Below are 24,537 nucleotides of genomic sequence, written 5' to 3'. Positions count from 1 at the left end.
GCCGGGAATCTAACCCGGGACCTCTGTAACTAAAGGCCAGAACGCTAACCATTTAGCCACGGAGCCGGACTGCATGAGGAAAATCTGGCCTTTACTGTACGCAGGAGTCTTCCAGATCAATGCCTTTCCTAGGTATTGTGGACAGCGTAGAACAGAGTGTCGGTTCACTTCATTTCCGCAGTACTGCCAAGCAAAGCGGGTGAAACCAATGGGTGAAAGTATTACATATAACTAATTCAGAACAATGTCAACTTCATAGGAGTATGGTTACTTTTCTTTTTTCTTAATCAGTTTACGCTCCAGGGTTGGTTTTTCCTTCGAACTGAGCGAGGGACCCCACCTCTACCGCCTCAAGAGCAGTGTCGTGGAGCCTGAGATTTTGAGTGGGGAGAGAATACAACTGAAGATAAGGACTTATACCTCGCCCACGAGATCTTCTGTGGGTGAAGGTGGTAGAATAATAGCGGTACCCACGCAATCCCCTACCTGTCTTAAGAGGTGACTAAAATGGGCCTCAGGAGTTCTCAGTTCGGGAGCATGCGTCCTTATTGAGTCCTAACGTTGCTTCCACTTACTTGTGCCAGGCTCCTTACATTCATCTGTCATATCCGACCTCCCTTGTGTTAACTCTCGTTCTTTTCCGAGCCTGACGGTATTAGAGCACTCGATGCCTAGGCCAGCGTGTGGCGGCTCTTCACACTAACCACTAAAACACAGGGGCGGACTGCATATTATCTACCTGGTGTAAACCTATTTATTTTATTTATTCGTATGTTTTACATTATTTTGAGGGGCAAGTGGGCCCGTATCGCATTCGTTACGTCCCTCAGTGCGCTCTAAGCGTGTTGATACGAATTGAGCTTACTTCGTACTTCGGCTCTAATCTGAACTAGCATTTTCTCTTCGTTCTCTTCATATGTGCTTGAGCCTAACCGCACGCGGGGCGAGGTGGCCGAGTGGTGAAGGCGTTGGACTGCTAATCCAATGTGCTCTGCACGCGTGGGTTCGAATCCCATCCTCGTCGGATACTCGTTTTAACCTTAAGAATTGCAAGAGGAAAAAAAATGGCTTATAGTGCCAGGAGAGTCCGCGTATATGTACGGTTCGCCAGGTGCAGGTCTTTTGATTTAACTCCCGTAGACGACCTGCGCGCCGTGATAAGGATGAAATGATGATAAAGACGACACATGCATCCAGTCCCCGTGCCAGCGAAATTAACCAGTTATGGTTAATATTTCCGACCCTGCCGGGAATCTAACCCGGGACCTCTGTCACTAAAGGCCAGAACGCTAACCATTTAGCCATCGAGCCGGACTGCATGAGGAAAATCTGGCCTTTACTGCACGCAGGAGTCTTCCAGAGCACTGCCTTTCCTAGGTATTGTGGACAGCGTAGAGAGCAGAGTTCCGCAGTACTGCCAACCAAAGTGGGTGAAACAAATGGGTAAAAGTATTACATGTAACTAATTCAGAACAATGTTTACTTCATACGAGTATGGTTACTTTCTTTCTTTTTTCTTAATCCGTTTACGCTCCAGGGTTGGTCTTTCCTTCGCACTGAACGAGGGACCCCACCTCTACCGCCTCAAGAGCAGTGTCGTGGAGCCTGAGACGTTGAGTAGGGAGATAATACAACTGAAGATAAGGACCTATTCCTCGCCCACGAGATCTTCTGTGGGAAGGGGTGGTAGAATAATACCGGTACCCACGCAATCCCCTACCTGTCGTAAGAGGTGACTAAAATGGGCCTCAGGAGCTTTCAGTTCGGGAGCATGGGTCTTTATCGAGTCCTAACGTTGCTTCCACTTACTTGTGCCAGGCTCCTTACTTTCATCTATCATATCCGACCTCCCTCGGGTTAACTCTTGTTCTTTTCCGACCCTGACGGTATTAGAGCTCTCCATGCCTAGGCCGGTGTTTGCAGCTAATCACACTAACCACTACATCACAGGGGCGGACTGCATATTATCTACCGGGTGTAATCCAATTTATTTTAGTTATTCGTATGTTTTACATTAGTTTGAGGGGCAAGTGGGCCAGTATCGCATTCGTTACGTCCTTCAGTGCGCTCTAAGCGTGTTGAGACGAATTGAGCTTACATCGTATTTCGGCTCTAATCTGAACTAGCATCTTCTCTTCGTGCTCTTCATATGTGCTTGAGCCTAACAGCACGCGCGACGAGGTGGCCGAGTGCTTAAGGCGTTTGAATGCTAATCCAATGTGCTCTGCACGCGTGATTTCGAATCCCATCCTCGCCGGATAATCGTTTTAACCTTAAGAATTGCAAGAGAAAAAATGAAATGGCTTTTTGTGCCGGAAGTGTCCGAGGATATGCACAGTTCGCCAGGTGCAGGTCCTTCGATTTGACTCCCGTAGACGACCTGCGCGCCGTGATAAGGATGAAATAATGATGAAGACGACAAATGTACCAGTCCCCGTGCCAGCGAAATTAACCAGTGATGGTTAATACTTCAGACCCTGCCGGGAATCTAACCCAGGTCCTCTGCGACTAAAGGCCAGAACGCTAACCATTTAGCCATGGAGCCGGACTGCATGAGGAAAATCTGGCCTTTAGTGCACGCAGGAGTCTTCCAGAGCACTGCCTTTCCTAGGTATTGTGGACAGCGTAGAGAGCAGAGTGTCGGTTCACTTCATTCCCGCAGTACTGCCAACCAGTGTGGGTGAAACAAATGGGTAAAAGTATTACATGTAACTAATTCAGAACAATGTCTACTTCATACGAGTATGGTTACTTTTCTTTTTTCTTAATCAGTTTACGCTCCAGGGTTGATTTTCATTCGAACTGAGCGAGGTACCCCACCTCTACCGCCTCAAGAGCAGTGTCGTGGAGCCTGAGACTTTGAGTAGGGAGAGAGTACAACTGATGATAAGGACCTATACCCCGCCCACGCGATCATCTGTGGGTGGGGGTGGTAGAATAATACCGGTACCCACGCAATCCGCTACCTGTCGTAAGAGGTGACTAAAATGGGCCTCAGGAGCACTCAGTTCGGGAGCATGGGTCCTTATTGAGTCCTAACATTGCTTCCATTTACTTATGCCAGGCTCCTTACATTCATCTGTCATATCTGACCTCCCTTGGGTTAACTCTTGTTCTTTTCCGAGCCTGACGGTATTAGAGCACTCGATGCCTAGGCCGAGGGTGGCGGCTAATCACACTAACCACTACATCACAGGGGCGGACTGCATATTATCTACCTGGTGTAATCCAATTTATTTTAGTTATTCGTATGTTTTATATTATTTTGAGGGCAAGTGGGCCCGTATCGCATTTGTTACGTCCCTCAGTGCGCTCTAAGCGTGTTGAGACGAATTGAGCTTACTTCGTACTTCGGCTCTAATCTGAACTAGCATTTTCTCTTCGTTCTCTTCATATGTGCTTGAGGCTAACCACCCGCGGGACGAGGTGGCCGAGTGGTTAAGGCGTTGGACTGCTAATCCAATGTGCTCAGCACGCGTGGGTTCGAATCCCATCCTCGTCGGATACTTCTTTTAACCTTAAGAATTGCAAGAGGAAAAAAAAATGGCTTTTAGTGCCGGGAGAGTCCGCGTATATGTACGGTTCGCCAGGTGCAGGTCTATTGATTTGACTCCCGTAGACGACCTGCGCGCCGTGATAAAGATGAAATGATGATGAAAACGAAACATGTACCCAGTCCCCGTGCCAGCGAAATTAACCAGTTATGGTAAATATTTCCGACCCTGCCGGCAATCTAACCCGGGTCCTCTGTGACTAAATGCCAGAACGCTGAAGATTTAGGCATGGAGCCGGACTGCATGAGGAAAATCTGGCCTTTACTGCACGCAAGAGTCTTCCAGAGCGCTACCTTTCCTAGGTATTGTGGACAGCGTAGAGAGCAGAGTGTCGGTTCACTTCATTTCCGCAGTACTGCCAACCAAAGTGGGTGAAACAAATGGGTAAAAGTATTACATATAACTAATTCAAAACAATGTTTACTTCATAGGAGTATGGTTACTTTTCTTTTTTCTTAATCCGTTTACGCTCCAGGCTTGGTTTTTCGTCCTTACTGAGCGAGGTACCCCACCTCTACCGCCTCAAGAGCAGTGTCGTGGAGCCTGAGACTTTGAGTAGGGAGAGAGTACAACTGAAGATAAAGACCTATTCCTCGCCCACGAGACCTTCTGTGGGTGGGGTTGGTAGAACAATACCGGTACCCACGCAATCGCCTACCTGTCGTAAGAGGTGACTAAAATGGGCCTCAGGAGCTCTCAGTTTGCGAGCATGGGTCCTTATTGAGTCCTAACGTTGCTTCCACTTACTTGTGCCAGGCTCCTTACTTTCATCTATCATATCCGACCTCCCTTGGGTTAACTCTTGTTCTTTCCCGAGCCTGACGGTATTAGAGCACTCGATGCCTAGTGCGGGGGTGGCAGCTAATCACACTAACCACTACACCACAGGGGCGGACTGCATATTATCAACCTGCTGTAATCCAATTTATTTTAGTTATTCGTATGTTTTACATTATTTTGAGGGGCAAGTGGGCCCGTATCGCATGCGTTACGTCTCTCAGTGCGCTCTAAACGTGTTGAGACGAATTGAGCTTATTTCGTACTTCTGCTCTCCTGTGAACTAGCATCTTCGATTCGTTCTCTTACTGTGTGATTGAGCCTCGCAGCTAGCGAGACGAGGTGACCGAGTGATGAAGGCGTTGGACTGTTAATCCATGTGCACTGCACGCGTGAGTTCGAATCCCATCCTCGTCGGATACGCCTTTTTACCTTAAGAATCGCAAGAGGTAAAATGAAATGGCTTTTAGTGCCGGGAGTGTCCGAGGATAAGTACGCTTCGCCAGGTGCAGGTCTTTTGATTTGACTCCTGTAGACGACCTGCGCGCCGTGATAAGTATGAAATGATGATGAAGACGACACATGTACCCAGTCCACGTGCCAGCGAAATTAACCAGTGATGGTTAATATTTCCGACACTGCCGGGAATCTAACCCGGGACCTCTGTAACTAAAGGCCAGAACGCTAACCATTTAGCCACGGAGCCGGACTGCATGAGGAAAATCTGGCCTTTACTGTACGCAGGAGTCTTCCAGATCAATGCCTTTCCTAGGTATTGTGGACAGCGTAGAACAGAGTGTCGGTTCACTTCATTTCCGCAGTACTGCCAAGCAAAGCGGGTGAAACCAATGGGTGAAAGTATTACATATAACTAATTCAGAACAATGTCAACTTCATAGGAGTATGGTTACTTTTCTTTTTTCTTAATCAGTTTACGCTCCAGGGTTGGTTTTTCCTTCGAACTGAGCGAGGGACCCCACCTCTACCGCCTCAAGAGCAGTGTCGTGGAGCCTGAGATTTTGAGTGGGGAGAGAATACAACTGAAGATAAGGACTTATACCTCGCCCACGAGATCTTCTGTGGGTGAAGGTGGTAGAATAATAGCGGTACCCACGCAATCCCCTACCTGTCTTAAGAGGTGACTAAAATGGGCCTCAGGAGTTCTCAGTTCGGGAGCATGCGTCCTTATTGAGTCCTAACGTTGCTTCCACTTACTTGTGCCAGGCTCCTTACATTCATCTGTCATATCCGACCTCCCTTGTGTTAACTCTCGTTCTTTTCCGAGCCTGACGGTATTAGAGCACTCGATGCCTAGGCCAGCGTGTGGCGGCTCTTCACACTAACCACTAAAACACAGGGGCGGACTGCATATTATCTACCTGGTGTAAACCTATTTATTTTATTTATTCGTATGTTTTACATTATTTTGAGGGGCAAGTGGGCCCGTATCGCATTCGTTACGTCCCTCAGTGCGCTCTAAGCGTGTTGATACGAATTGAGCTTACTTCGTACTTCGGCTCTAATCTGAACTAGCATTTTCTCTTCGTTCTCTTCATATGTGCTTGAGCCTAACCGCACGCGGGGCGAGGTGGCCGAGTGGTGAAGGCGTTGGACTGCTAATCCAATGTGCTCTGCACGCGTGGGTTCGAATCCCATCCTCGTCGGATACTCGTTTTAACCTTAAGAATTGCAAGAGGAAAAAAAATGGCTTATAGTGCCAGGAGAGTCCGCGTATATGTACGGTTCGCCAGGTGCAGGTCTTTTGATTTAACTCCCGTAGACGACCTGCGCGCCGTGATAAGGATGAAATGATGATAAAGACGACACATGCATCCAGTCCCCGTGCCAGCGAAATTAACCAGTTATGGTTAATATTTCCGACCCTGCCGGGAATCTAACCCGGGACCTCTGTCACTAAAGGCCAGAACGCTAACCATTTAGCCATCGAGCCGGACTGCATGAGGAAAATCTGGCCTTTACTGCACGCAGGAGTCTTCCAGAGCACTGCCTTTCCTAGGTATTGTGGACAGCGTAGAGAGCAGAGTTCCGCAGTACTGCCAACCAAAGTGGGTGAAACAAATGGGTAAAAGTATTACATGTAACTAATTCAGAACAATGTTTACTTCATACGAGTATGGTTACTTTCTTTCTTTTTTCTTAATCCGTTTACGCTCCAGGGTTGGTCTTTCCTTCGCACTGAACGAGGGACCCCACCTCTACCGCCTCAAGAGCAGTGTCGTGGAGCCTGAGACGTTGAGTAGGGAGATAATACAACTGAAGATAAGGACCTATTCCTCGCCCACGAGATCTTCTGTGGGTGGGGTTGGTAGAATAATACCGGTACCCACGCAATCGCCTACCTGTCGTAAGAGGTGACTAAAATGGGCCTCAGGAGCTCTCAGATCGGGAGCATGGGTCCTTATTGAGTCCTAACGTTGCTTCCACTTACTTGTGCCAGGCTTCTTACTTTCATCTATCAAATCCGACCTCCCTTGAGGTAACTCTTGTTCCTTTCCGACACTGAAGGTATTAGAGCACTCGATGCCTAGGCCAGGGGTGGCAGCTAATCACACTAACCACTACATTCAGGGGCGGACTGCATATTCTACCCGCTGTAATACAATGTATTTTAGTTATTCGTTTGTTTTACATTATTTTGAGGGGCAAGTGGGCCCGTATCGCATGCGTTACGTCTCTCAGTGCGCTCTAAGCGTGTTGAGACGAATTGAGCTTACTTTGTACTTCGGTTCTCCTCTGAACTAACATCTTCGCTTCGTTCTCTTACTGTGTGATTGAGTCTCACAGCTAGCGAGACGAGGTGGCCGAGTGGTTAAGGCGTTGGACTGCTAATCCAATGTGCTCTGCACGCGTGGGTTCGAATCCCATCCTCGTCGGATGCTCGTTTTAACCTTAAGAATTGCAAGAGGAAAAATGAAATGGCCTTTAGTGCCGGGAGAGTCCGAGGATATGTTCGGTTCGCCAGGTGCAGGTCTTTTGATTTGACTCCGGTAGACGACCTGCGCGCCGTGATAAGGATGAAATGATGTTGAAGACGACACATGCACCCAGTCAGCGTGCCAGCGAAATTAACCAGTGATGTTTAATATTTCCGACACTGCCAGGAATCTAACCCGGGACCCCTGTGACTAAAGGCCAGAACACTAACCATTTAGCCATGGAGCCGGACTGCATGAGGAAAATCTGGCCTTTACTGCACGCAGGAGTATTCCAGAGCACTGCCTTTCCTAGGTATTGTGGACAGCGTAGGGAGCAGAGTGTCGTTTCACTTCATTTCCGCAGTACTGCCAACCAAAGTGGGTGAAACAAATGGGTAAAAGTATTACATATTATAACTAATTCAGAACAATGTTTACTTCATTCGAGTATGGTTACTTTCTTTCTTTTTTCTCAATCCGTTTACGCTCCAGGGTTGATTTTTCCTTCGAACTGAGCGAGGGACCCCACCTCTACCACCTCAAGAGCAGTGTCTTGGAGCCTGAGACTTTGAGTAGGGAGAGAATACAACTGAAGATAAGGACCTATACCTCGCCCACGCGATCTTCTGTGGGTGGGGGTGGTGGAATAATACCGGTACCCACGCAGTCCCCTACCTGTCGTAAGGGGTGACTAAAATGGGCCTCAGGAGCTCTCAGATCGGGAGCATGGGTCCTTATTGAGTCCTAACGTTGCTTCCACTCACTTGTGCCAGGCTCCTTACTTTCATCTATCATATCCGACTTCCCTTGGGGTAACTCTTGTTCTTTTCCGACACTGACGGTATTAGAGCACTCGATGCCTAGGCCAGGGGTGGCAGCTAATCACACTAACCACTACAACACAGGGGCGGACTGCATATTATCTAGCTGGTGTAATCCAATTTTCACACACACCCTCATCTCGTTCTACGCCTGTCCACGTATTTTTGAGGCTGGGTGATGCTCATCTCTGCGCATCCTCAGCCGACCCTCAAAAGCACAACCGGGCAGACGCCTCATTGGCTGTCGCCTCCCCGCCATGTCTTCTTCCTGTCTTTTCAAGAACCTGGACACCGCCTATTCCTCTGAAGCAATTCGTCAATGGCTTTTTCACTCAGGGGTCTACGTTCGAGTGGTTCTCCGTCTTCAGGATGCTTCCTCTGGCCAGCCCTCACCAGATATTGTGGTCTTCTTCCACGACCCACAACTGGCCTATTATGCCGTCGTCCGTGGTGACCTCCTGATCTTTGACCGCGGGTATCAAGCTCTTCCTACTCCAGACCATATTTTGCGACAATTGGCCTCCGATCCTGACTTCCCTCTCACTGTAACGGCTCCCCCCCCCCCTACTCCTACCGTCACCCCTCTCACACTCCCACTGTCTACTACCACCACCACTATTGTCACTACTTCTGTTCGTCTCTCCCCGTCTTCTTCCTCTGCCACTCTTTCCTTCAGTCATCCCTCTCCCATCATGTCTACCCCACCCTCCTCCCTCTCTGCGGCGGTTCCCAGTCACACCGTGCCCACTCCGGAGCTCATGGATACCGCCCCCACTGCACAGCCGGCCTCTGCAACTGCGTCTGGCGATCCTGCGCCTGCTCCACCACCTACGTCTTTCAGCTGTGTTCTTCGTGGCGTTGACCCTGCTATTGCCGAACACGACCTCTTGCACGATCTTCACCAGGCATGAGTTCCGGTACGGCGAGTCTTCCGCATCCTCAACGCTCACGGCCCGACGTATATGGTTCCCCTTCAGCTGCCCACCACTGAAGACGTCCACCGCCTGCTTACTGATGCTGTTCATCTTCACTGGCGAACCTATCGTGTGGAGCCTTCTCGTTCCCCTCCCCGCACCGTCCACTCTCCTTCCCTCCCCACGATTTCTCGCTCACTCCCTCCACCGCCACCCACCCAAACGCCGCCTCCTTCCAGCCTCCCGCCTCTCTCTATCCTGGAAATTCTCCGTCTCCTTGCCACTTCCATCACTAACATCACCACAAACCTCTATTATCTCCTTCCCCAGTCCTACCCGTGTCCTTCTCCCTATACCTTCTCCCCAACCACCCTCCCCGTCCGTCCACACTCAATGTAAATACTATTATACATATTCACTGTAACAATCTCTTTCTGTAATGCGTGCCCGAGATACGTTACTCTTAATAAAATTCTCCTCTCTTTCCCTCTTGTGTTCGCGGGGGTTTGCCGGCGCGGGGTTCTTTGGGGGGCTTCGCCCTGGGTCCCGGCTTGTTGTGATGGTGCCCTTGCGCCAGATTCCTTAACTTTTTTCCTTTTCCGGTGTGTACGACACACACCTAGGTTTTAAGTTTCTACTTCTTTTCTTTTTCCCGCTCTACGGGCTAAGAGCTCCTAAGAAGTGCTGATGGCCCGCCCCTCCTCGCTTGAGGAGAGGAATGAAATAACTTGTTTATGTTATGTTAATCCAATTTATTTTAGTTATTCGTATGTTTTACATTATTTTGAGGGGCAGGTGGGCCCGTATCGCATTCGTTACGTCCCTCAGTGCGCTCTAAGCGTGTTGAGACGAATTGAGCTTACTTCGTACTTCGGCTCTAATCTGAACTAGCATCTTTTCTTCGTTCTCTTCATGCTTGAGCCTAACAGCACGCGGGACGAGGTGGCCGAGTGGTTAAGGCGTTGGACTGCTAATCCAATGTGCTCTGCACGCGTGGGTTCGAATCCCATCCTCGTCGGATACTCCTTTTAACATTAAGAATTGCAAGAGGAAAAATGAAATGGCTTTTAGTGCCGGGAGTGTCCGAGGATATGTACGGTTCGCCAGGTGCAGGTCTTTTGATTTGACTCCCGTAGACGACCTGCGCGCCGTGATAAGGATGAAATGATGATGAAGACGACACATGTACCAGTCCCCGCGCGAGCGAAATTAACCAGTGATGGTTAATATTTCCGACCCTGCCGGGAATCTAACCCGGGACCTCTGTGACTAAAGGCCAGAACGCTAACCATTTAGCCATGGAGCCGGACTACATGAGGAAAATCTGGCCTTTACTGCACGCAGGAGTCTTCCAGAGCACTGCCTTTCCTAGGTATTGTGGACAGCGTAGAGAGCAGAGTGTCGGTTCACTTCATTTCCGCAGTACTGCCAACCAAAGTGGGTGAAACAAATGGGTAAATCATCGTCATCATCATCATCATCATGTCATTTCATTCCCACCCTCATGGGGTGGGCGGGCCATCAGCTCCACTAGGAGCTCTTCAGCCTTCGGAGAAAGAAAAGAAGGGAAAGAATCAGAACTGCATAGGCGTATGTATCGTACATACCTGAAAAATATCTTCATAGAACGGCGCAAGAGTTAGGCGAGCAACACACGGACCCGCAAGGGAGACCCACACCACACCCCCCAAGAAGCGAACCCCCACAAACACCCATTTATTGGCAAAAGAAGTCGGATACAAACATGATAAATGCACTGAAATACAATAAGAGCAGTTACAGAGGTTGATAATATATCTTCTTATGAGCGTCCATATACTGTACATGATAAGAAAAAGTCTGTGCACTACATAAAGAGAATATGAGAACGGCGAAACAAAAAACTTACTGGTAAACGGACAAGAAGAAGAAACATTGAAATGTGTGGCTGTAGAACACGAACACAAAACGGCACTGGTAACACAACACTGAGAGCGCTTGTGGCGCAATTGTCGACGTGGTTACAGAAATGTGCAGCCGCAGCCAGGAACATCATAAAATGAGCATTTACATTTGTTGTTGAGGAACAAGTAGAGGGGTCGGGAGGTAAGTATAAGTAGATGGACATGGATAATATTGGAGAAGGAGGTAATAAAGGTTAGTGGTGAGATTGGTGACAGAAGTGGAAAGTAGGCGAAGAATTTCTAGAATAGAGAGCGGCGGGAGGCTGAAAGGAGACTGGGGAACGGGAGGATGGATGGTGGGCGGTGGTGGGGTGGGTGGCGACGAGGGCGTAGGAGAAGGAGGAGGCGTGAAACGTGTAGATCCAGCAAGCCGCGGTGGGGAGCGAGAGCGCTCCACCCGATGGATGCGTCCTCGAAAACGGACGCCGGTAGTGAGAAGATGGTCGACATCAGCAAGGGAGGCGAGGCGAAGCGAAGGCGTACCATAAAAGTCGGGCCATCAGTGTTGAAGATGCGAAATACCCGTCGGACAGGGACGCCCTCCTGTTGTAGTTCGTGAAGGATATCCTGGTCCAAAACGTCGGGTGCAATCCCACGGACGACACAGCTCGGTGAGAAGGACGGTTGAGAGATTGACGTAGAGGGGTCTTCAGTGCCTTGGGAGACGTGCGGAGCTGCGAGAGTAACATCCAGGCGATTTGCAGGCAACGATTGAGAAGTAGTGAAGGTCGAAGTGCAGGAGGTCGTAGCGGTGGACATGATAGGGGAGGGGTGACTGTACGTAACGGTAGAGGAAGAAGTAGACGGAATACAGGAAGTTGCAGAAGACGGGGAATGAGTAACGGAAGCTGTGACAGTAGTGACGGTGGTAGTGACAGGAGGAGTGGCAGACAAGGAAGAACAAACGGAGGTAGTGGGAGGCTGCGTCAGGGAGGGAAATTTAAGAGAGAAATCAGGATCGGAGGCGAGTTGCTCTAGAATATGGGCCGGAGTAGGTAGAACGGTATGGTGAGAATAAAGTAAGTATAAATAGCCAGAGAGGAGGACGCTCTTCGTGAGGGCTGGGGAACTAAAGAAGACCACTATGTCCGGAGAAGGTTGGCCCGATGAAGCATCTTGAAATCGTAGGACCACAGAAGTTGGGACATTGTTATTACACAGCCAATTGCGAAGGTCAGTCGGAGAATAATGAGTGTCCACATTCTTGACGAGACAGGAGTTAGACAGCATGATGAGGGAAGGCGACATACAACGAGGCGTCTGCCCATGTGATTATTCTTGGGCCGACTGAGCCGCAGCAAGAAGGAGCGCCACCCAGCCGAAAAAATGTGTGGACATGCGTTGTACGAGGGATCGGCAAATGGGTAAAAGTATTACATACTATAACTAATTGAGAACAATGTTTACTTCATACGAGTATGGTTACTTTCTTTCTTTTTTCTTAATCCGTTTACGCTCCAGGGTTGGTTTTTCCTTCGAACTGAGCGAGGGACCCCACCTCTACCGCCTCAAGAGCAGTGTCGTGGAGCCTGAGACTTTGAGTAGGGAGAGAATACAACTGAAGATAAGGACCTATACCTTGCCCACGCGATCTTCTGTGGGTGGGGTTGTAGAATAATACCGGTAGCCACGCAATCCCCTACCTGTCGTAAGAGGTGACTAAAATGGGCCTCAGGAGTTCTCAGTTCGGGAGCATGGGTCCTTATTGAGTCTTAACGTTGCTTCCACTTACTTGTGCCAGGCTCCTTACTTTCATTTATCATATCCGACCTCCCTTGGGTTAACTCTTGTTCTTTTCCGACCCTGACGGTAACAGAGCACTCGATGCCTAGGTCGGGGCTGGCAACTAATCACACTAACCACTACATCACAGGGGCGGACTGCACATTATCTATCTGCTGTAATCCAATTTATTTTAGTTATAGGTATCTTTTACATTTTCTTGAGGGGCAAGTGGGCCCGTATCGCATTCGTTACGTCCCTCAGTGCGCTCTAAGCGTGTTGAGACGAATTGAGCTTACTTCGTACTTCGGCTCTAATCTGAACTAGCATCTTCTCTTCGTTCTCTTCATATGTGCTTGAGCCCAACCGCATGCGGGACGAGGTGGCCGAGTGGTTAAGGCGTTGGACTGCTAATCCAATGTGCTCTGCACGCGTGGGTTCGAATCCCATCCTCGTCGGATACTGTTTTACCTTAGGAATTGCAATAAGTAAAATGAAATGGCTTTTAGTGCCGGAGTGTCCGAAGAGATGTTCGGTTCGCCAGGTGCAGGTCTTTTGATTTGACTCCCGTACACGAGCAGCGCGCTCGATAAGGATGAAATGATGATGAAGACGACACATGTACCCAGTGACCGTGCCATCGAAATTAACCAGTGATGGTTAATATTTCCGACCCTGCCGGGAATCTAACCCGGGACCCGTGTGACTAAATGCCAGAACGCTAAACATTTAGCCATGGAGCCGGACTGCATGAGGAAAATCTGGCCTTTACTGCACGCAGGAGTCTTCCAGAGTACTGCCTTTCCAAGGTATTGTGGACAGCGTAGAGAGCAGAGTGTCGGTTCACTTCATTTCCGCAGTACTGCCAACCAAAGTGGGTGAAACAAATGGGTAAAAGTATTACATATAACTAATTCAGAACAATGTCTACTTCATAGGAGTATGGTTAATTTTCTTTTTTCTTAATCCGTTTACGCTCCAGGGTTGGTTTTTCCTTCGAACTGAGCGAGGGACCCAAACTCTACCGCCTCAAGAGCAGTGTCGTGGAGCCTGAGACTTTGAGTAGGGAGAGAATACAACTGAAGATAAGGACCTATACCTCGCCCACGAGATCTTCTGTGGGTGGGGGTGGTAGAATAATACCGGTACCCACGCAATCCCCTACCTGTCTTAATAGGTGACTAAAATGGGCGTCAGGAGCTCTCAGTTCGGGAGCATGGGTCCTTACTGAGTCCTAACGTTGCTTCCACTTACTTGTGCCAGGCTTCTTACTTTCATTTATCATATCCGACCACCCTTGGGTTAACTCTTGTTCTTTTCCGACCCTGACGGTATTAGAGCACTCGATGCCTAGGTCGGGGGTGGCAGCTAATCACACTAACCACTACATCACAGGGGCGGACTGCATATTTTCTACCTGCTGTAATCCAACTTATTTTACTTATTCGTATGTTTTACATTATTTTGTGGGCCAAGTGGGCCCGTATCGCATACGTTACGTCCCTCAGTGCGCTCTAAGCTTGTTGAGACGAATTGAGCTTACTTCGTACTTCGGCTCTAATCTGAACTAGCATCTTCTCTTCGTTCTCTTCATGTGTGCTTGAGACTAACAGCATGCGGGACGAGGTGGCCGAGTGGTTAAGGCGTTGGACTGCTAATCCAATGTGCTCTGCACGCGTGGGTTCGAATCCCATCCTCGTCGGATACTCGTTTTAACCTTAAGAATTGCAAGAGGAAAAAAAATGGCTTTTAGTGCCGGGAGAGTCCGAGGTTATGTTCGGTTCGCCAGGTGCAGGTCTTTTGATTTGACTCCCGTAGACGACCTGCGCGCTCGATAAGGATGAGATGATGATGAAGACGACACATGCACCCAGTCACCGTGCCAGCGAAATTAACCAGTGATGGTTAATATTTCCGACCCTGCCGGGAATCTAACCCGGGACCTCTGTGACTAAAGGCAAGAACGCTAACCATTTAGCCATGGAGCCGGACTGTATGAGGAAAATCTGGCCTTTACTGCACGCAGGAGTCTTCCAGATCACTGCCTTTCCTAGGTATTGTGGGCAGCGTAGAGAGCAGAGTGTCGGTTCACTTCATTTCCGCAGTACTGCCAACCAAAGCGGGTGAAAGAATTGGGTAAAAGTATTACATGTAACTAATTCAGAACAATGTTTAATTCATACGAGTATGGTCACTTTCTTTCTTTTTTCTTAATCCGTTTACGCTCAAGGGTTGGTTTTTCCTTCGAACTGAGCGAGGGACCCCAACTCTACCGCGTCAAGAGCAGTGTCGTGGAGCCAGAGACGTTGAGTAGGGAGAGAATACAACTGAAGATAAGGACCTATACCTCGCCCACGCGATCTTCTGTGGGTGGGAGTGGTAGAATAATACCGGCACCCACGCAATCTCCTACCTCTCGTAAGAAGTGACTAAAATGGGCGTCAGGAGCTCTCAGTTCGGAAGCACGGGTCCTTATTGGGTCCCAACGTTGCTTCCACTTACTTGTGCCAGGCTCCTTACTTTCATCTATCATATCCGACCTCCCTTGGGTTAAGTCTTGTTCTTTTCCGACCCTGACGGTATAAGAAACTCGATGCCTAGGCGGGGGTGGCAGCTAATCACACTAACCACTACATCACAGGGGCGGACTACATATTATCTACCTGCTGTAATCCAATTTCTTTTAGTTATTCGTATGTTTCACTTTATTTTGAGGGGCAAGAATGCCCGTATCGCATTCGTTACGTCCCTCAGTGAGCTCTAAGCGTGTTAAGACGAATTGAGCTTACTTCGTTCTTCCGCTCGCCGCTGAACTAGCATCTTCTCTTCGTTCTCTTACAGTGTGCTTGAGCCAAGCAGCAAGCGACACGAGGTGGCCGAGTAGTTAAGGCGTTGGACTGCTAATCCAATGTGCTCTGCGTGCGTGGGTTCGAATCCCATCCTCGTCGGATACTCGTTTTAACCTTAAGAATTGCAAGAGGAAAAATAAAATGGCTTTTAGTGCCGGGAGTGTCAGAGTATATGTACGGTTCGCCAGGTGCAGGTCTTTTGATTTGACTCCCGTAGACGACATGCGCGCCGTGATAAGGATGAAATGATGATGAAGACGAAACATGTACCCAGTCCCCGTGCCAGCGAAATTAACCAGTGATGGTTAATATTTCCGACCCTGCCGGGAATCTAACCCGGGACCCCTGTGACTAAAGGCCTGCACGCTAACCATTTAGCCATGAAGCCGGACTGCATGAGGAAAATCTGGCCTTTACTGCACGGAGGAGTCTTCGAGAGCACTGCCTTTCCTAGGTATTGTGGACAGCGTAGAGAGCAGAGTGTCGGTTCACTTCATTTCCGCAGTACTGTAACAGTAAATTCGGTAATTTGGTAGAGATGAGACGCAGGGCGTGTACCAGTCGCTGAAGTGCATACAGAGGGAGAGGGTTTTGTTTAAAAGAAATCCTAAAAACTTGTGTTTCAGAGTTTATTAAAAAAATTTAAATTAATATCACCTCTGTACAGCATATACAGTCGAAAACGTTCCTTGACCTATGGCTGGCGATGTCCTTGGATTCCGGCAGCTCCACATTCCATAGCGACGAACCACCATTCGTCCCCCGGTGGAAGTTCTAGAAGATCTATTCGGTGCTTTGAAGATCCATGGCGTCGAGGTAGTCCTTGTAAATGGTGAACATAAATGAACATCGTTCTGCTCTGGGGCGAGTTAGTGCAACGGCTGCTTCTGCACAGATGATAGAGTGTTTATAAATGCTTTTGACAAAGTCCAAACACAAAATGTCTCGGTGAAATGTCACTTAACTTTATCACGTGTCAAGTGAAAGAAACATTCACAAAATAAAGTCCACTCGGAACTGATTTAAAGTTACTGAAAGTTTGTTGCACCTATTACAACGTGAAGTAAGTTCATTGAAGCACTGTTCAATTTAAATGAAATAAAGATGTTCCGCTCGTGAATCAAACTCGTTCACGTGTTGAAACCAAAAGACGAAATTAACTGAGTACTGACAGTCCTTGGTTTGACTGTTCATAAACTAAATGTGCGCAGAATTGAAATACACTGTTCATTAGAGTAGAAATGCACTGTTCATTAAAATAGAGATGCGCTGTTCACACCTGCATAGTTCAAAAATGTCGACACAATTTACGGATTGGTAATTTAAATTTGGATTAAATACAGTTTATAACTTAAAGTATCGAGTCCTCGGCAAGGAGCAATCAGTTTTAAGTCCATCAAATTTCAATTTCGAACACTCGAAGATATTTGCGGGTCTTGGACACTCGTATAGAGTAACAGTCAATAAATAATGTCCAGACGATACACAATTCACCTCACGTCCTATCGGAGTAAAAGGTTGTCACAATATAAGGAAATCTGAATAAGTCCACATTCAGCATGACTATATTAAAGTCCACGAACTTGAAACTTAGCAGCGGCTTCACGTTCGGTTACCACACCCGCGAACTGACTGCGCGAATACGACAGTCTAGTGTGCTTATAGAAATCCCGGCCGCAAACTGGTATCATATTCTGCAGCGCACTGCTGCTCACTATAACAAGCTGTAACACACACTGACACACTGACACACTCTGATCTGCTGAGCGAAGCAGCACGTATTTATATTTGACCCGAAACTTGTAGAACATTCTGCATCAATCCAGGCTGTGGAGTGCAGCGAGGCAGGCTGTGACGTCACCCGCTCACTACGTCACACGCGCGCAGCTGGTGCTCGCTGCCCGGTCAGTTCTTCGTAAGCGGACCGGAGCATAACACGTAAGTTTAAGATTTTCATAACGGGGCTTAGTCTGTACCGCCGTTACCGGTACATCTCCCCCTCCTCCTGGGGAAAAGAAAATTCAATAGGATTTTCTTTTAATGATATTCTCTCCTGAAATATTTCTTTAGGTTGGCTGCATTGTAAATGCCCTCGATGCTTCCATCCAGTTTCTTGATTTTGTATGCCCCGTTCTCGAGAACCTCTGTAATCCTATATGGTCCTACATAAAGTGGGCAAAACTTTGCATAAATGCGAAGTTCGGGATGTGAAACAGCTGTTTTTCTTATCAATAGCCAAGGGATTTAGATACGGAGTGACACATTTAGAAATGATACCATTATTTTCCATTTCCTTTATCACAGTCCTGGCTTCTTCTCGGTACTTCTCAGGAACTGGATAGGGCCGTTTTTTATAAGGAGAGGTGTCCTTGACGTTCAATTGGTATTCAAAGTCTCTAATAACGCCTGGTTTGTCATCAAAAACTTCAGGGAATTTCTGAAATATTTGTCGAGTTGCTTCCGCCACGCGGGAATCGAACTCTGGGCTTTCAGCCGCACTGGTGAGAAATATGAAGTGATCACGACCTTCGTCGAACATATCCTCAAAAATGGGCACTTCCTGGCCCTCGACGGGTCCCTCTTGACCGGGTCTACCCTCTTCGCAATCTATTTCATCGGCAGGCAAAGCATCGCTCATCTTGCCTCCGGCTTCTATGAATGGGGTACCCAGACCTTGGTACTTCAAATTATTACAGTCTACCAGCTGCAACTCTACAGAGTCGATATTAAAAAATCGTATGACGTTGGCAGGATAATCAATAATTCCCCCATACTTGGCTAGGAAATCTGACCCTAGGATGACGTTGAATTTCATCGGCGAAATGACTAGGAATATATGCTCGAACTGGACACCTTCAATGTCAAATGTAACAAAAGCTTGAAATTTACATTTGATATGCCTGTCCGGTACTATCCCTTTAATTTTAATCTGTGCGACTGGTATCAATAACATGTCTACTCCTCCCTTCAACATTTCAATTAACCTCTCAGACATTAATGAAGCTTGAGCTCCAGAATCGATTAAGGCGGTTACATAAAGGGTATCCAAAGTAATATTAATAACTGGAAGGCTTCGTTGGACCTTCGGTGTTGTAGGAGTGGGATCTTCATACAAGAGATCTGAGTCATCCAAGTACCAGTAATTAATATTAGTGACACAAATTATTTCCCCTCTACTACAGTTTTCAGGCAATCTTATTGTTGTGTTGTCGGAGTTTTTTTTTAATTGCGCCTGTCGATTCGAGGTTGGTCGCAGGCGTCGTGTTCTGTCTTCTGGCATGCTCTTGATATTCTAAAGAGGTAGCGCCAGGTAATCCTTCATCCCGGTTTCGATTCTGGATATATTCGCGAGTTTCTCTCCATCTTCTTTCGATCTCGGCTCTCGGCGAATCTCTATCTCGAGTAAGTGATTCGGTAGGTTTCTTCCACGTTTGATTACGTCTATAAGGCGCACTTTGCCTGTATGGACGTCTCCTGAATCGTCGGAAATGAGATAACGGATCTCTCCGTGGTTCTACTTCCTCACGGGGTTCGGGATTCGATCTCGGCGGGTTATTAACTTCGACATGGTTAGTTGCAACCTCTTTCGTCTTAGTAACCCTAGGTAGATTTTGTGTATGTGCAGTGTCAAGTTTCCTTAATAAATCATCAAGTTGTTCTAGGTCTTGAACATTGGCTGCCACAAGAATTTCTTGTACATGCGCCGGAAATTGTAAAGTTATTACCTGTATTAACTCCTGTTCTGGCAAAGGAGGATCAAAGAACTGCATCTTCTTTAATTGGGAAATGAGGAAATCAGAATATCGTGAAGAATTAATAGCTGTGTTGTATCTCCTAGAGTATAATTGTAACTTAATCAAATGCTGAATTTCCGAATTCCAAAACCTCTTCAACAAGGCTTCCTTGAACTCATCATAGGTTTTAATGTTAAATTTAAATGCTGTGTACCAATTTAGTGCTTTCCCCTCCAATAATCTAGAAGCTATCCTCAATTGATGATCGAATCGTACTTTATTTTCTTGAAAGTACTCTTCAATATTGAGAAGGAATTCTTTCGCTGTGTACTCTTCCTTTCCGGAAAATTTTGCAGGTTTATCGTCTGATAATTTTAAGACTGTGGAAATGCTAGAAGTATCTCCACTAGACCCTTGACACTGGTGTGTAGACACCTCCTTCTCCACCTGGGAGATTCTATTATCAATCGTCTCTATTTTTCCTTGCAATTCGACCTTGATAGTCTTAACTTGCCCACGGATGGAGTTTTCCACACTCTGGACTTCCTTTTCGAGGTCCTGCTTCACTTCATTTACATCGCGGCCTATGCGAATGATTTGAGTATGTGCGCTATCTAATTGGTTTTTTACATGCTTATCTGTTTCCTCCTGCCTCGTTTTAAGTAAATTGACTTCATTACTTATTTTCTGAAAGTTAGTCTTAAAAGATTCATGGATGTTATCCTGAATAGAGGCTATTTTTGCTTGTGCCTGTGATAACTGGCCATGAGATTCTTTAAATTCTGACTTTAAGGTTTCAACTTCCTTAATCAATTGATGTGAGGTAGGAAAAGAAGCTTTTAAGTCTTCAACTATTTGTAGTTTAAGGTCCTGTTTTACTGTTTCTAAGTCACGGGTGAGGCGTTCGTTTATTTCCGTAAACTTAGAATTAATCTTCGCATTAGTTTCAGAGAATCGTTTTTCAATCTCAGAACTAGCTTTAGTAAGCCTATTTTCCAAATTAGCATTAACTTCGGTAAACTTGGTATTAATTACTTTAGTTACTTGTGTAATACGACTTTCTAAGTTGGCTGTAGTTGCAACCTTAGATTCGTTAATGCGAGCTTCTAAAGTAGTACCTAATTGAGCAGTTACGGCATTAGCCTCATCAATACGAGTGTTAATCTCAGTAATACGAGATTCTAAAGTACTACCTAATTGAGCAGTTACGGCATTGGCCTCGTTAATACGAGCTTGTAAATCAGCACCTACTTGAGCATGCGATTTGGTGATACGTTCATTTAAGCTAATCTTAAGAGCTTCAATAGCAGCTAAAATGTTTTCCATTTTGATGGTAATGTGTTTAAACCAAGCAACAAGAAAATCATAAATCACTTGAAAAGAATTCAGATATTACCATTATTGTCCAATGGTTAAAAGTTCATGTTCAAAGTCATTCAAACATTCTCAAAAACAAAAATCTCCAAGACATTTAACACACAAAATTATCCCATATCATTGATAACACTTCTTATTATAGAGAAGTTAAATCTTGTTAGACAGTTCACTGTAATGTCAATAGTTATTCCACATAAAGCACTGGAAATGTATATTACTAAGTCACACGATTTTAGTGCGATTTCGTTTATCACTGCACTTCTTAATTATTACTAGTACTTCAAAATTGAGCTTAGAATGGTTAAGTGTCAATTTAATGTCTACTGCACTCATAATTAAGTTCTGATATTACTGAAGCGCTAATTTCTAATTTTACTGCACTCCAAAATCGGCCCCGATACGACTGGGGCGCCAATTTCTACCCCTCTCCTCTGTAACAGTAAATTTGGTACTTTGGTAGAGATGAGACGCAGGGCGTGTACCAGTCGCTGAAGTGCATACAGAGGGAGAGGGTTTTGTTTAAAAGAAATCCTAAAAACTTGTGTTTCAGAGTTTATTAAAAAAATTTAAATTAATATCACCTCTGTACAGCATATACAGTCGAAAACGTTCCTTGACCTATGGCTGGCGATGTCCTTGGATTCCGGCAGCTCCACATTCCATAGCGACGAACCACCATTCGTCCCCCGATGGAAGTTCTAGAAGATCTATTCGGTGCTTTGAAGATCCATGGCGTCGAGGTAGTCCTTGTAAATGGTGAACATAAATGAACATCGTTCAGCTCTGGGGCGAGTTAGTGCAACGGCTGCTTCTGCACAGATGATAGAGTGTTTATAAATGCTTTTGACAAAGTCCAAACACAAAATGTCTCGGTGAAATGTCACTTAACTTTATCACGTGTCAAGTGAAAGAAACATTCACAAAATAAAGTCCACTCGGAACTGATTTAAAGTTACTGAAAGTTTGTTGCACCTATTACAACGTGAAGTAAGTTCATTGAAGCACTGTTCAATTTAAATGAAATAAAGATGTTCCGCTCGTGAATCAAACTCGTTCACGTGTTGAAACCAAAAGACGAAATTAACTGAGTACTGACAGTCCTTGGTTTGACTGTTCATAAACTAAATGTGCGCAGAATTGAAATACACTGTTCATTAGAGTAGAAATGCACTGTTCATTAAAATAGAGATGCGCTGTTCACACCTGCATAGTTCAAAAATGTCGACACAATTTACGGATTGGTAATTTAAATTTGGATTAAATACAGTTTATAACTTAAAGTATCGAGTCCTCGGCAAGGAGCAATCAGTTTTAAGTCCATCAAATTTCAATTTCGAACACTCGAAGATATTTGCGGGTCTTGGACACTCGTATAGAGTAACAGTCAATAAATAATGTCCAGACGATACACAATTCACCTCACGTCCTATCGGAGTAAAAGGTTGTCACAATATAAGGAAATCTGAATAAGTCCACATTCGGCATGACTATATTAAAGTCCACGAACTTGAAACTTAGCAGCGGCTTCACGTTCGGTTACCACACCCGCGAGCTGACTGCGCGAATACGACAGTCTAGTGTGCTTATAGAAATCCCGGCCGCAAACTGGTATCATATTCTGCAGCGCACTGCTGCTCACTATAACAAGCTGTAACACACACTGACACACTGACACACTCTGATCTGCTGAGCGAAGCAGCACGTATTTATATTTGATCCGAAACTTGTAGAACATTCTGCATCAATCCAGGCTGTGGAGTGCAGCGAGGCAGGCTGTGACGTCACCCGCTCACTACGTCACACGCGCGCAGCTGGTGCTCGCTGCCCGGTCAGTTCTTCGTAAGCGGACCGGAGCATAACACGTAAGTTTAAGATTTTCATAACGGGGCTTAGTCTGTACCGCCGTTACCGGTACAGTACTGCCAACCAAAGTGGGGGAAACAAATGGGTAAAAGTATTACATATTATAACTAATTCAGAACAATGTTTACTTCATACTAGTACGGTTACTTTCTTTCTGTTTTCTTAATCCGTTTACGCTCCAGGGTTAGATTTTCCTTCGAACTGAGCGAGGGACCCCACCTCTACCGCCTCAAGAGCATTGTTGTGAATCCTGAAATTTTGAGTAGGGAGAGAATACAACTGAAGGTAAGGACCTATACCTCGCGCACGCGATCTTCTGTGGGTGAGGGTGGTAGAATAATACACACGCAATCTCCTGCCTGTCGTAAGAGGTGACTATAATGGGCCTCAGGATCTCTCAGTTCGGGAGCATGGGTCCTTATTGAGTCCTAACGTTGCTTCCACTTACTTGTGCCAGGCTCCTTACTTTCATCTATCATACCCGACCTCCCTTGGGTTAACTGTTGTTCTTTTCCGACCCTGGCGGTATTAGGGCACTCGATGCCTAGGCCGGGGTGGCAGCTAATCACACTAACCACTTCATCACAGGGGCGGACTGCATATTATCTACCTGCTGGTATCCAATTTATTTTAGTTATTGGTATGTTTTACATTATTTTGAGGGGCAAGTCGGCCCGTATCGCATTCGTTACGTCTCTCACTGCGCTCTAAGCGTGTTGAGACGAATTTTGCTTTCTTCGTACTACGGCTCTCCTCTGAACTAGCGTCTTCTCTTCGTTCTCTTACTGTGTGCTTGAGCCTCACAGCTATCGAGACGAGTTGGCCGAGTGGTTAAGGCGTTGGACTGCTGATCCAATGTGCTCTGCACGCGTGAGTTCGAATCCCATCCTCGTCGGATACTCGTTTTAACCTTAAGAATTGCAAGATTAAAAATGAAATGGCTTTTAGTGCCGGGAGTGTCCGAGGATATGTTCGGTTCGCCAGGTGCAGGTCTTTTGATTCGACTCCCGTAGACGACCTGTGCGCCGTAATAAGGATGAAATTATGATGAAGACGACACATGCACCCAGTCCCCGTGCCAGCGAAATTAACCAGTGATGGTTAATGTACCGGGCGGTACACCTCCACGCCGCTAATTTAAAATTTGCGCCAGTTGAAACTCCTCTGCTGGAGGAAGTCTGAAACTTTATCTACGGTATTAATTCTAGGCTTTCTCAGAAGATGTCACTACGTGGAAATTTTGGAGTTTTTGAACTGTCATTTTTGATGTGTTTTTGTTTTGCTTGAAGTAAGAAGTGTGAAGTTTCTGTTCTAGAGGACACTACTGAAGATCAACAATAGTGCACCCTAGTGCGGAGTGAAAGAACTGTTTTTTTTGGAGATAATTTAATTTCAAACGTTTGTTCTTTGCTAAATTTCTTTCAGTCATTGTTTACGTTGGCAATATTAACCCTTTCTTTCCCCTTGTTTTGTATCTAGCCAATCCCGAATTTCTTTAATTAATTTTCAACCAATAATATGTTTCTTCTTCGTATTGTGTAAAGGGTTTCTTGATGAACCAATAAAATCCTTTTGGGAGGGTGTTCTCATTCCCCTAACGCCTCGAACCTTCCGCGAGAGTATATAAACTGCTGATTTTAGGGTCTCCGCGCCACTTCTGTTCCATCTTTCAGTGTGTAATGTACATAGCAGGGGGCGGGAAGCGCCTCTTTCTCCGGCAGCGGTCAACAACCAGGTAATGGCCGATTAATTACTTCTTTTCTTGCTTGCTCAGCAGTTTAACTCTCGGGGCGGGTCCGAAGTTTTTCCATTATGTAACCTTCCTTAAAATGTAAAGAAACTTGTATCTATTCTATCTTTTAAACTACATATTGGGATAGAGAGTGCTTAACCCTCTCGAGCTCCCACTCATATTGTTTTGAGGTGAACTTATTTTCTCAACCTATTCTTCCTTAAAATTATGTAAATTTGTTTCTTTTCTAAAGTCACCTCCGTAGTATGGGATTAGCCCTTGCATCAGTGGCCTAGAGCCAAATTAGGTTTTTGA

At 46.3% G+C, this 24,537-nt stretch overlaps 9 non-coding genes across 9 annotated transcripts; all 9 read left to right on the top strand.

Moving 5' to 3' along the window:
• Nucleotides 1-942: 942 nt before the first annotated feature.
• On the top strand, nt 943-1,024 carry TRNAS-GCU (transfer RNA serine (anticodon GCU)). The gene has a single exon. It is a non-coding gene; the product is annotated as a tRNA-Ser (tRNA).
• Nucleotides 1,025-3,420: 2,396 nt separating this feature from the next.
• Nucleotides 3,421-3,502, top strand: TRNAS-GCU (transfer RNA serine (anticodon GCU)). Its single transcript has one exon. It is a non-coding gene; the product is annotated as a tRNA-Ser (tRNA).
• A 2,411-nt stretch (nt 3,503-5,913) lies between these two features.
• Nucleotides 5,914-5,995, top strand: TRNAS-GCU (transfer RNA serine (anticodon GCU)). Its single transcript has one exon. It is a non-coding gene; the product is annotated as a tRNA-Ser (tRNA).
• Nucleotides 5,996-7,143: 1,148 nt separating this feature from the next.
• Nucleotides 7,144-7,225, top strand: TRNAS-GCU (transfer RNA serine (anticodon GCU)). Its single transcript has one exon. It is a non-coding gene; the product is annotated as a tRNA-Ser (tRNA).
• A 2,713-nt stretch (nt 7,226-9,938) lies between these two features.
• Nucleotides 9,939-10,020, top strand: TRNAS-GCU (transfer RNA serine (anticodon GCU)). Its single transcript has one exon. It is a non-coding gene; the product is annotated as a tRNA-Ser (tRNA).
• Nucleotides 10,021-13,043: 3,023 nt separating this feature from the next.
• TRNAS-GCU (transfer RNA serine (anticodon GCU)) lies at nt 13,044-13,125 on the top strand. The gene has a single exon. It is a non-coding gene; the product is annotated as a tRNA-Ser (tRNA).
• Nucleotides 13,126-14,287: 1,162 nt separating this feature from the next.
• TRNAS-GCU (transfer RNA serine (anticodon GCU)) lies at nt 14,288-14,369 on the top strand. Its single transcript has one exon. It is a non-coding gene; the product is annotated as a tRNA-Ser (tRNA).
• Nucleotides 14,370-15,531: 1,162 nt separating this feature from the next.
• On the top strand, nt 15,532-15,615 carry TRNAS-GCU (transfer RNA serine (anticodon GCU)). Its single transcript has one exon. It is a non-coding gene; the product is annotated as a tRNA-Ser (tRNA).
• Nucleotides 15,616-23,303: 7,688 nt separating this feature from the next.
• TRNAS-GCU (transfer RNA serine (anticodon GCU)) lies at nt 23,304-23,385 on the top strand. Its single transcript has one exon. It is a non-coding gene; the product is annotated as a tRNA-Ser (tRNA).
• The last annotated feature ends 1,152 nt before the right edge of the window (nt 23,386-24,537 follow it).

Source organism: Anabrus simplex, chromosome 1, assembly GCF_040414725.1.
Source record: "Anabrus simplex isolate iqAnaSimp1 chromosome 1, ASM4041472v1, whole genome shotgun sequence".
Classification (NCBI taxonomy): domain Eukaryota; kingdom Metazoa; phylum Arthropoda; class Insecta; order Orthoptera; family Tettigoniidae; genus Anabrus; species Anabrus simplex.
Note: the sequence above shows the minus strand (reverse complement) of the source record. Positions and strands in the feature narration are given on the sequence as shown.